The 9,428-nt window shown below is 57.6% G+C and overlaps 1 protein-coding gene across 4 annotated transcripts in view; it reads left to right on the top strand.

The window, feature by feature from the left end:
• The first annotated feature begins 36 nt into the window (after window positions 1-36).
• Window positions 37-9,428, top strand: part of Elfn2 (extracellular leucine rich repeat and fibronectin type III domain containing 2) — a 53,830-nt gene continuing 44,438 nt past the window's right edge. The window contains exon 1 of one of the 4 annotated variants that reach the window (XM_031348794.1): window positions 37-634. The gene's annotated coding sequence lies outside the window, so the exon portion shown is untranslated. Of the gene's footprint in view, window positions 635-909; window positions 1,052-5,963; window positions 5,990-8,254; window positions 8,469-9,428 lie in introns of those variants that run through there. The other 3 variants (XM_031348800.1, XM_031348801.1, XM_031348798.1) reach the window with 3 other exon arrangements.

Genomic DNA, 9,428 nt, shown 5'->3' with positions numbered 1-9,428 from the left:
GTTGTCCTCCAGCGGGGCGCTGCACCCGGGGCAACTTTGCCTCCAGCTGTTGAATGAGCTGGAGGAGGCGGTGGTGGGGTGAACGGAGACACAGCCCCGGAGAGAGGTGGCCGAGGTGGGGCGGGGCCGGGGGGCGCGCTCCGCGGGTGCCCGGGGCTTGGCGGTCCGCGGTGCAGCCACCTCACAGGGCGCTGCAGCTGCAGTAGCGCCAGAGCCCAGAGCGGCCCCCGCCCCGTGGCGTGTGTCTGAGAGCGTGCTTGTGGCCGTGGAAGCAGACGGCAGAGGGGCGGGAGGGTCTGCAGCGGAGAGGCCTGGGAAGGGATCTGGCTACCGAGCCAGACGGACCGACAGACGCAGTGATCGGCAGCCCCTGAGATCCTCCGCCCAGCACCCGGGCCCTCTGCGGGCAGCAGCCCTGCGCGGCGGGAGGCGGGGGTGGCAGTGTCTGCGCGCACACGCACGCTCACAGACACACACGCCCGGGCCACGCCACAGACACACGACACGCACAGAGCCACGGCCGGTCGCCGCGCACACTCACACCCGCGCTCACGCTCGCTCTCCGGCGCAGGCCCCGCAGCAGCCGCTGCCCGGAGGTGGTGGCATCCCGCTTGGATCCCAGTTGGGATTGGAGGTGAGTGGATTCCTCTGGATCCGAGCGCTGCAGGAGGCTGGCGGAGACCCCGGGAATCCGGGCTGAGCTCAGGGCTCCCTGGCCGCCAGCGGGGGTGGGGCTTGGAAAGGGACCCGGGAGGGGAGGATGAGCCGGGGAAAGCCACTCCGGGTTCTTCTTAGTCTGGGGATCCCCGTAAGACCCCCAAGGGACCACCCTGCGCAAGGTGGTGGGGGAGAGGCTGGGTGGAGGCGTGGTGGGAGGGCAGGGAGGACGAACGTCGAGGTGAACATTTTCGTGGTGGTGATGCGGAAGCTTGGTGGAGGACGGTTTTGCTAGCCGGTGCCACACCGCACCTCTCTGGCCCCCATTTTGGCGAACCAGAGCTCGGGCCCGCTTTTCACTGAGTCGTGGCGGGTCAAGGAATTCATCTCACTGGTAAGGGGGGGGGCTTTCACAGGGTGGCTAGATCTCTGGCCCAGGGGGAGGGGACCGGCGTGCGGCTTGCTCCCCTGTCAGGGGCACTGTGAATGTAGTAGGGGGACCAGAGTTAGGGTACGTTGGGACCCCTGCAAGGGCTTGGATTTTTTTTTCCCCTCGGCAGGGCTGGTGTGGGACAAGCACAGAAGCGCCAGCATAAACCGACAGACTGCAGTTCTGACTGAACCCCACCACTGCCTAGTGGTGTGTGTGTGTGTGTGTGTGTGTGTGTGTGTGTGTGGACTGCTACTGGCTAGGAGGGGGTAGAGGGTGGGTGTGTTGGCTGGTGGGGTGGTATATGCATGTGGGAAGGGATGTGTATTGACTCTGGATAGACCCCCACTGCCACACAGACACACAGACACACACACAGGCACACACACAGGGACACACACAGGCTTCCTTGGAATGTTTGGAGGGGAGAGAGCTTGCGTGTGTCTGTGTCTCTCTCTCTCTCTCTCTGTGTCTCTCTCTCTCTGTGTGAATCTGCGTACTTGGGGAGATTGTGTGGAGGATAGAGGCTGCCAGGCCTTGATGTGTCAGGCATGACCAAGGAGAATGAGCCAGGGACACTGCTCGGAATCTCAGTCAGCTTTGGATGCATGTGGTACTTAAGGTCCTTCCCAGGGCTCTGGACTCTTCCTACCCTGCAGTTGGTTCCTTGTTGAGAGATACAGGTGTTGGACTCGTGTGTGTGTGTGTGTGTGTGTGTGTGTGTGTGCTGAGTGCGTGTGCATGTGTGTGCGCGCATGCTCTTGTGTCCGGCTGCGGATGTCACTGTCAGCAGGCCAGGCTGTGGGAGGAGAAGCTGGGGGAAGGGGCAGCTGCTCGCGGTACCTGGAGGAATGTAGTAGAAGCTGCAGCTCTAGCTGTTGGCTTCACTGACGGAGGAGGGGCATCTCAACACCCAGAGCTGCATCACGAGGACTAGGCATGTTTGCCTGTGTATGTGTGTATGTGTGCTTGGCTCAAACTGTTTCTGTAGCCTGTGGACACCTGTGGGACACGTTATGTCTAGATCAACAGTGGGCTTGCATGAGCATGTAAATGTTGTCTGGTATGTGGATGAACGCACACTGGTGCTGTCTTAGCTATCTATGGGTCCTCCTGTTATGCATGGTGGACAGGGGGACCTCTGTGCCACCAGCCTTTAGGCAGGAAAAAAAGACTAGAGCACCAGGAGAAGGAAGTGTGTGTGTGATGTCAGCGAGAACCTTGGGGTGTGACATCAGCTTCAGGCTATTGGTGACGTCACAGGGACAACGGGGTGAGGGCCATCCTTATGGGTCAGGGCGTATGATATCACTGTGCATGTGTGGGGCTGAGGGTGTTCATGCCCCTTGGGAGGGGGAAGAAGAGGAGCAGGAGATGGAGCCTCAGAGCAAGCTGTCTCTCGAAAGGGACCCACATTTCCTGGTGGTCTGAGAAGGTGTGGTCCTCTATTTTTTTAAGGAGGTTGCTCTGCAAGGATGCACCTCATCCTCCTACTCATGACATGTCCTAGCCTCTGAGTCTCTCAAGTCAGTGCCAGCAGCTCACATACCTTGGGCACATACCTTGTTTGCGAACATCTATGTGGACGCACGGGCACGTGGTGAGGGAGCCTGGAGCCTCGGATTCTAATCTCAATTTACCGTTTTTTTCTAAGTTTTGCAATTTGGGCATTCTCTCCCTACTTTCCTGCCTGGACCTTCATCTGTCACTTGTGGAGGAGGCTAGAGGTGAAGAATGGGGGGGGTCACAGGAACTACGGCGGGCCTTTTGGTGTCTGGCACCTGGGGTAGAGCTCAGTCTGTGCCAGATCTGTCTTCCATTCCCTAGGACACCCCTCCCCTCCAGCACCCCCTGCTGTTTTGGTTAAGCTGAACTTTGCAAAGACTTTGTTTCTGTCCTTTTCTGGGGTCCTTGCAGTAGTTGAGTCGGTGGGTGGGCTGGCTGCTGTCACATCCCTCAGGGAAGCTGAGGTCAATGAATTTTTTTTTTCCCCTCCACAGTGTGGCTGCAGGGAAAACATCAGCTCATCAGGGAAGGGGACCTTATGAGACACACAGGTTGGGTTGAGTCAGGTTGGCAGGTGGGTTGAAAGGTTACTGGCATGCTCATCTGTCAGTCCTTCTCCAGAGGCTCTGAAATCCTCATGCTTGGTCCTCAGGATGGCCCTCTTATCACCCCATGGCTGTTAGGAGGGTTAGGGCCCCCTCTGCGGCTCCCAGTTGTGTGTGTGACATAGGCTTTGTAGGTAGGAAGGGGTGAATGTTTCTCTCAGAATTTGACAAGTGAGATCAGGCCCTGCTAAAGCTCCAGAGTTCAGGTTCTCCCCTGCCCCAAACCTCTCTCTACCTCCTGTATTGAACTGTGCAAGTCCACTGCTTCTCAGTTTGAGACTCCGTACCTGTCAGGCTGCTTGTGTGTGAACATTATAAAGGCTAACTCACTCATCTGCGTCTAGCTGTCCAGGTAATCCCCGATCAAATTAACCTCCTGGCTAGGTGACTACCCAGGGCAGAGGTTCTGACATGGCTGCTAGGGATCCTGTCTATGGGCTCAGGATAGTAGAGTGCCCTTTACTTCAGCCCAGCCCTGCACACAGCTCCTGGGGAAGCCCTCGTCTCGAGTACTGAAGGGACACCTGGATGAGCCACAGGAAGGGGTTGGCTTCAGAGAACAATGGCCAATACAGCAGCAATGCTGAGAAGAACAAGGGGCAGGGGTCTCTTCAGCCCCTGCCCTAAGGCCTGGTTTGGGCTACAGTCTCTAACTTGACCTTGGCTCTTGCTTAGTCCCACAGAATCCTTACATAGTGAGAGCAACAGGAATTCTTCATCCCACAGACAAGACACAGAGAGGTTGTAGATCGGCCCAGGGCTGCACAGATGGGCAATCAGGCCTGGGACTTCCAAGGCAGGCTCTAAGACAAGCTCCATTCTTTTCTAAACTCCAGTGCCAAGTTGGCCTGGGTCCTTTCATCTTTGGGTGCCCTTTCACTAGGGTCCTCTCTCGGCCTGTGTCACTTATTTGTAAATGGGAACAGGAACCTGGCCATATCGGGGAGCAGTAGGTGGGGGTGCTGAATGGGATGATTGCAAGGCTAGACCTGCAGGAGGGGACACTGGGGGAGCCCCCAGGTCCTGCTCTCCTGTTCCACTTTCTCTTCTGTGATGTTCCTGAAGCAAATTTTCTGATTCTGGCTTTCCATGGTGCCTCTGGCATTGTGTTTTCGGGTATTTGGCTGTGCGTTTGTGAGTGTGTGTGTGTGTGTGTGTGTGTGTATACACATGTGAATGCATACTTCCTGCTCTTTCCAGCCTGAACATCTCATCTTTTGAACTGTGTAGGAGCCAGTTCGGAAAGCAAGGAGGATCTGAGAGTTGGAGTCTACCTACCCTGGGTTATGTTGTGGGCGCAGAGAGGACAAGACCCACCCTCCCTGTCACCCCCTCTCTTTAGCGGACTATGGGAAGTGACTCCCAAGAGTTGCTGATCTGTCTGCTCTGAGACAGCCCCAAGACTCAGATTTGACTCAGTTTCTCTCCCGAGTGACATCTTTCCCCGACTACAGTCCTGCTGGGGGTCTTGGGCAGACAGAGGCTAGGACCTGCTTGCCTCTCCTCTCCGCCCTTCTCCTGACCTGGGCAGGGCGGGGTGGGGGGGATATATTTCACAGACCCGCTTGCTCGCTGAGCTCTTTCTGGTGTGTCTCTCCCAACTGCCTGCCAAACAACAGGGTCCTCAGAAACTGCTCATCAAACACATCTTCCATCCACCTGAGGTTGTTTGACGCCGTTCCCACTCAGATCTTGCTCACATATGTACGCTGTTCACTGAGGGAGAACAACAGGCCCGGGGCTCAGACAAGTGCCTCTGGAGATGAGTCCTAAACCCTTGGCACACAGTAGGGCTTGCTTGACAGCTGGTCTTCATTAGCGAGTGCTCTGACGAGGAAGGGCTGGTGCTGGAGGCTGGAGGCAGGTGCTGTGAAGCCCCAGGCCGGCTGGTGGAGGCTGGGCTGCCTTCTGTTCTGGGCAAACTAGAGCTCCCTTAAGCCGGCACCTGCTCTGTGCCAGAGAAGCATGAGGAACTCTTTTCTTTTTTTCCTTGTTTAATTTTGGCTAGAGGATTTTGACTGCCAGCCTCTGGGGGTGGGAGTGGGAGCTTGACCAGGTGGAGAAAGTGTGTGTGGGCCAGGCCCATGGAGGTAGGGAAGCACAGAGTGAATTTTGAGAAGGCGAGTCTAGACTTGTGGTTTGGGGGGGTTGACCATACAGGCCGGGTTGAGAAACCATACACCGAGCATGCCGATCTCTAGTGTCTGCTAAAATGTAGGCTCTTAGACCCTGCTTGATATGACTTTGGTCCCAAAGGGCCCCGAGAGGGTCCAGAAACCCCACTCAGACGCTCTCCTTAACGATCAACTCATTTATGTTTGCAGTGGGATGACGGTGTTTGTGTGTGTGTGTGTGTGTGTGTGTGTGTGTGTGTGTGTGTGTGGAGGACTGTTACATGTTTCCTCGGGTTTCTAGGACTCTTCCCAGACTATGGAGAGGCAGCAAGGCCATCCTGGTTCTCCCGAGGGCAGAGCCCTGCCTCTGGTGACACAGGTGGATACGGACTAACAATCTTTAGCTTGCCCTGGCTGCTGTTCTGTGTGGATCCTGTGAGCCCTCCTCACACAGTCCCTAGACGCCCTTTGGTAGCGTCCCTGTTGGCACAGATGATCAAGAGGATGCAGTCTGCCATCCCGGATTCGAGGTGGCACAGCCGGTAAAGCCAGGCCTTGGAGGCCTTGGAGCTGGAGAGGGACTGCCCCAGCACCTTGGACAGAGCATCTGTTCCTACACGGAGCTGGGCCTGCGGCTGCGCAGAGGGGTTCAGAGCCAGGAAGGCGTCCCTGAGGAGGTGTGTATCCGGTGGGCCCGAGCTGCTCCCGCGGGGTCCCGCAGCCTCACTCTCATCCTGCCGCTGCCCGTCCCCGCCCGGCGTCGCCCGCCCCCGGCTCGGCCGCCGCTTTCCGCCTTACTTCCCTGTGCTTAGAATTTGCAGCCGCAGCCGCTGACGCTCTCGCAGCCAATTTCACGGGCTCTGGGCTCGGCTCGGTGCTCAGGATGGAGAGCCGCCGGCGGAGGCGGGTCGAGGTGGGGGTGGGGGTGGGGTGGGGATAAGGGTGGGGGTAGGAACGCAGCGAGGCCGGCGCGTTGGTGGGGCAGGAGCGTGCCATGCTCAGACGGGGATCCAACGAGCATCCCCTGGGATGTACTGCAGAGGGTGCAGGCATGGTCCAGTGGCCTGGGGTAGCGTGGCAGTTGTGCATTGGTCCCCGTGCCTGGGAGGGGTTCCCTGTGTGGGCAGGCTTGGGGACATGTATGTGTTGGCGTGTGAAACTCTGTAGGGTGTCCTGTGCACGGGGGCGTGTTTGTCTGGGTGCATTTGGCAAGTCTGAATGTGTGAGCAGCCCGCAGTGGGGGGCTAGTGTGTGTCTGTGGGTGTGCTGATGTGTGCCTCTGCAGAGTCCTCAGGCGTGTTGACACAGCTGTGGGGCTGTGTGTTGGGACGTGTGCCCATGTAGGGGCTCCCCCGCCCCTGTCCAGGCCCTGTGGGTGTGTTGGTTCTGTCTGGGTGCACCGTGTGGGTGTGTGTCTAGAGTGTGCTGCTTGGGATGGTTGCAGACCCCGCTGGCCAAGGGTCTCACTGGGTCTCTGCTAGGGTTGAGAGTTATTCTCTAAGCCCCCACCCTTGTACACTCTTTCTGCCTCTGGGTGGGGGTGAGGGAACCCAGGCAGGCAGGACTTTAGTGTTTATGTTCTGAGTGCGAAGGCTGCCAGTGCTGGGCAAGTCTACATATGTTTGTGAATGGCACTGGTGAGGGGGTGAGGTGTGAGCCCCTGCCTGCGTGGGAGGTCTGGGAGTGCCATCTGGGCTGATGGAGGATGTGGGAGCAGACCGGCAAGGGGGGGGGCTGTGAGTGTGCACAACACGTGTGTATACATTCGGAGGCAGAGCTTGGGCTCTGCCATCCCTGTCCCGATTGTGCGTGTGCAGGTGGAGAGCAGACAGGTGTATGTAAGCCCATGGTGGGAGGCTGGCAGGGCAGGGCAGGACTGGGCAAGGGATGTGTCAATCATGTGGAATTCTGAATGAGAGAGGACACGCAGGGTCAGGGCTCTTCCTTCTTGGCTGCGGACAGGGTGTGGCTCCAGTAAGAGGGGCTGGGCATGACATTGCTGGTGATTTGGAGGACGAGCAGGAGGATGGCACAGGTGGGCACTGAGATGAGGTGACCACCGTATGTGTGGATAATGAGCCTTACTGTGGGTGTGTAACTGTGTGACTGTGCCTGTGACTGAGGGGACTTGAGAGAGTCAGGGACTCTGTGGCCGAGCTGGAGTCCCTCTGTTCCCAGAAGATCTACCCATCTAGGGAACAATATTGATCATCTATTGATCACTTCTGTCCTCTGACTTCAAAGATGTCTGGTGGCTCCTGGCCTCTCGCTCTGTCCCTAAACTCCATGGTGTACCTTGGAGAGTTCCCAGTCTGCCTTCCTTGTCTTGAGGCCCTAACCCTCCGGTGCTCCTCCTCCTTGGCATGCTCTCTATTTCCATCTCTCACCAGTTTGCCATATTGCTCCATCCTTCACCCCACTCATGCCTACTCTCCCTTTCCTGTCTTCCTCTCTATCTCTCACAGTATCTCTGTGTCTCTTCATCTCTCTCCCCACCTCTCTATCTTGGTCTCTCTCCATCTCCTTCCACATATCTCTGCCTCCATCTCTCTGGCTATCTCTCTCCATCTCTCCTTTCATCTCTCTGACTTCTCTTCATCTCACTCCTTCTCTCACTCTTTCTCTTTCCATATCCCTCCATCTCTCTTTCTCCTGTCTCCATCCTCTTCAGTCTCTTTCCATCTCTCCCCTCATCTTTCAGTCTCTCTCCATATCTCTTTATCTCTGTCTCCCGCCCCCCCCCCATCACCCAGCTGCCACGGCCCTCCAGCTCCATCTCTAGATCTGCCTCCATCTCTCTCCCTTTCCCTCCACCCCTCCCTTCCCTCAGCCTCTTCTCTCTCACACTGATATCATTTGTGGTATATGCTGTTGCCATGGGAAACCTAAGAAAGAAGTGAGTGTACCCTTCAAGACTTCAGCGGTTTCCCTCCTCCCTCCTCCTGCTGCCCCCTCCCTCTCTTCCTCTCCTCCCTCCCTCTCTCCCCCTTGCTTCTTGGCAAAGCGGAGGACTGAGGAGCCGCTGCTGTGCTGGGCCAGGACCCAAGACCTTATTGCCACCGCTGCTTCTGGGGCTGCCTAGGGGACCTCCTTTGAGACCTTGGTCAGGGACAGAGCCTCACTGGCTGCAGGTGCCCCTTTGCCGGCAGACATCTGGTAAGGACAGGGTCCTTATGACTGTGAGTGTGTGGCTGTGTGTGAGCACAGCTCACATGACCTGGCCTTTGCAAACCCGTGATCTAGCCCAGCTTTAGCCTGCTGTGGGTCCCTTCCTGCCTGTTCCAGACCCTGCCCCCAGCCACGGGTACCCTAACCTTGCCTCTTCTTGGCTCCCTCTCCCCAAGGCCTCAGAGGCTGCTGTCAAAGTGGCAGGCTATTGGGGGCTGGGACGGTCTTCACGGAGGATGAACCCCTCACTTCCAGCCCATTTGGGTAGCTTAGAGGCCGGCTCTCGCTGGCCTGTGCGGAGGGTACCTGTCTCTGCTGGGAGTCTGGGGCAGCCTCTGGGCAGGCTTCTTTTCTCTCCAGTGGGGGCTTTTCACAGGAGAGCAGGCTGAGGAAGGGTCTAGATGAGAGCCGAGATGCTGGCTATGCGTGTGTGTGGGGTCTGACCCCATCACTGAATTTTAGAGGTGGCAGAGAGAACCGGGAGGCTGCAGGCAGGCAGGCAGGCAGGCAGCCAGCACCAGTCCAGGCTAACTATGCTTGGTGGCTGCCCTGGAGAGGAAAGGGCTGTCAATGTCAGCAAGGCTGTGTTGGTGGTGGCCACGTGGAGGGAGCTGTTGTCCAGGCAAGTGGGGCGGGCACTGAGTGACGGCAGTTGCTGTGGCATTGTGGTCTCCATGGAGAGAGGAGGAGACAGGGAAGAGGCAGGCTGGCTGGCTGGGTTCAGTGTTGGTGGTTGCTAAGCAGAGAAAGATGCTGTCTCTAAGGTGTGGTGGTCTCCACGTGGAGGGCTGAGGCACACTGAGGTGTGCTGGTCCCAGAAGGGGCTCCTGAGGGGAGAAGATGTGGTGGAGGGTAATGAAGAGGGGGCTTCAGGGGGTTCCATGTTGCCACTACGGGTTGAAGTGGGTGTTGGGGGGGGAGTGCTCTTCCATGGATGGACCTGGATGT

This window comes from Mastomys coucha, unplaced genomic scaffold (assembly GCF_008632895.1).
Source record: "Mastomys coucha isolate ucsf_1 unplaced genomic scaffold, UCSF_Mcou_1 pScaffold11, whole genome shotgun sequence".
In the NCBI taxonomy this organism is placed as follows: domain Eukaryota; kingdom Metazoa; phylum Chordata; class Mammalia; order Rodentia; family Muridae; genus Mastomys; species Mastomys coucha.
This window is presented reverse-complemented; position numbering and strand designations above follow the sequence as displayed.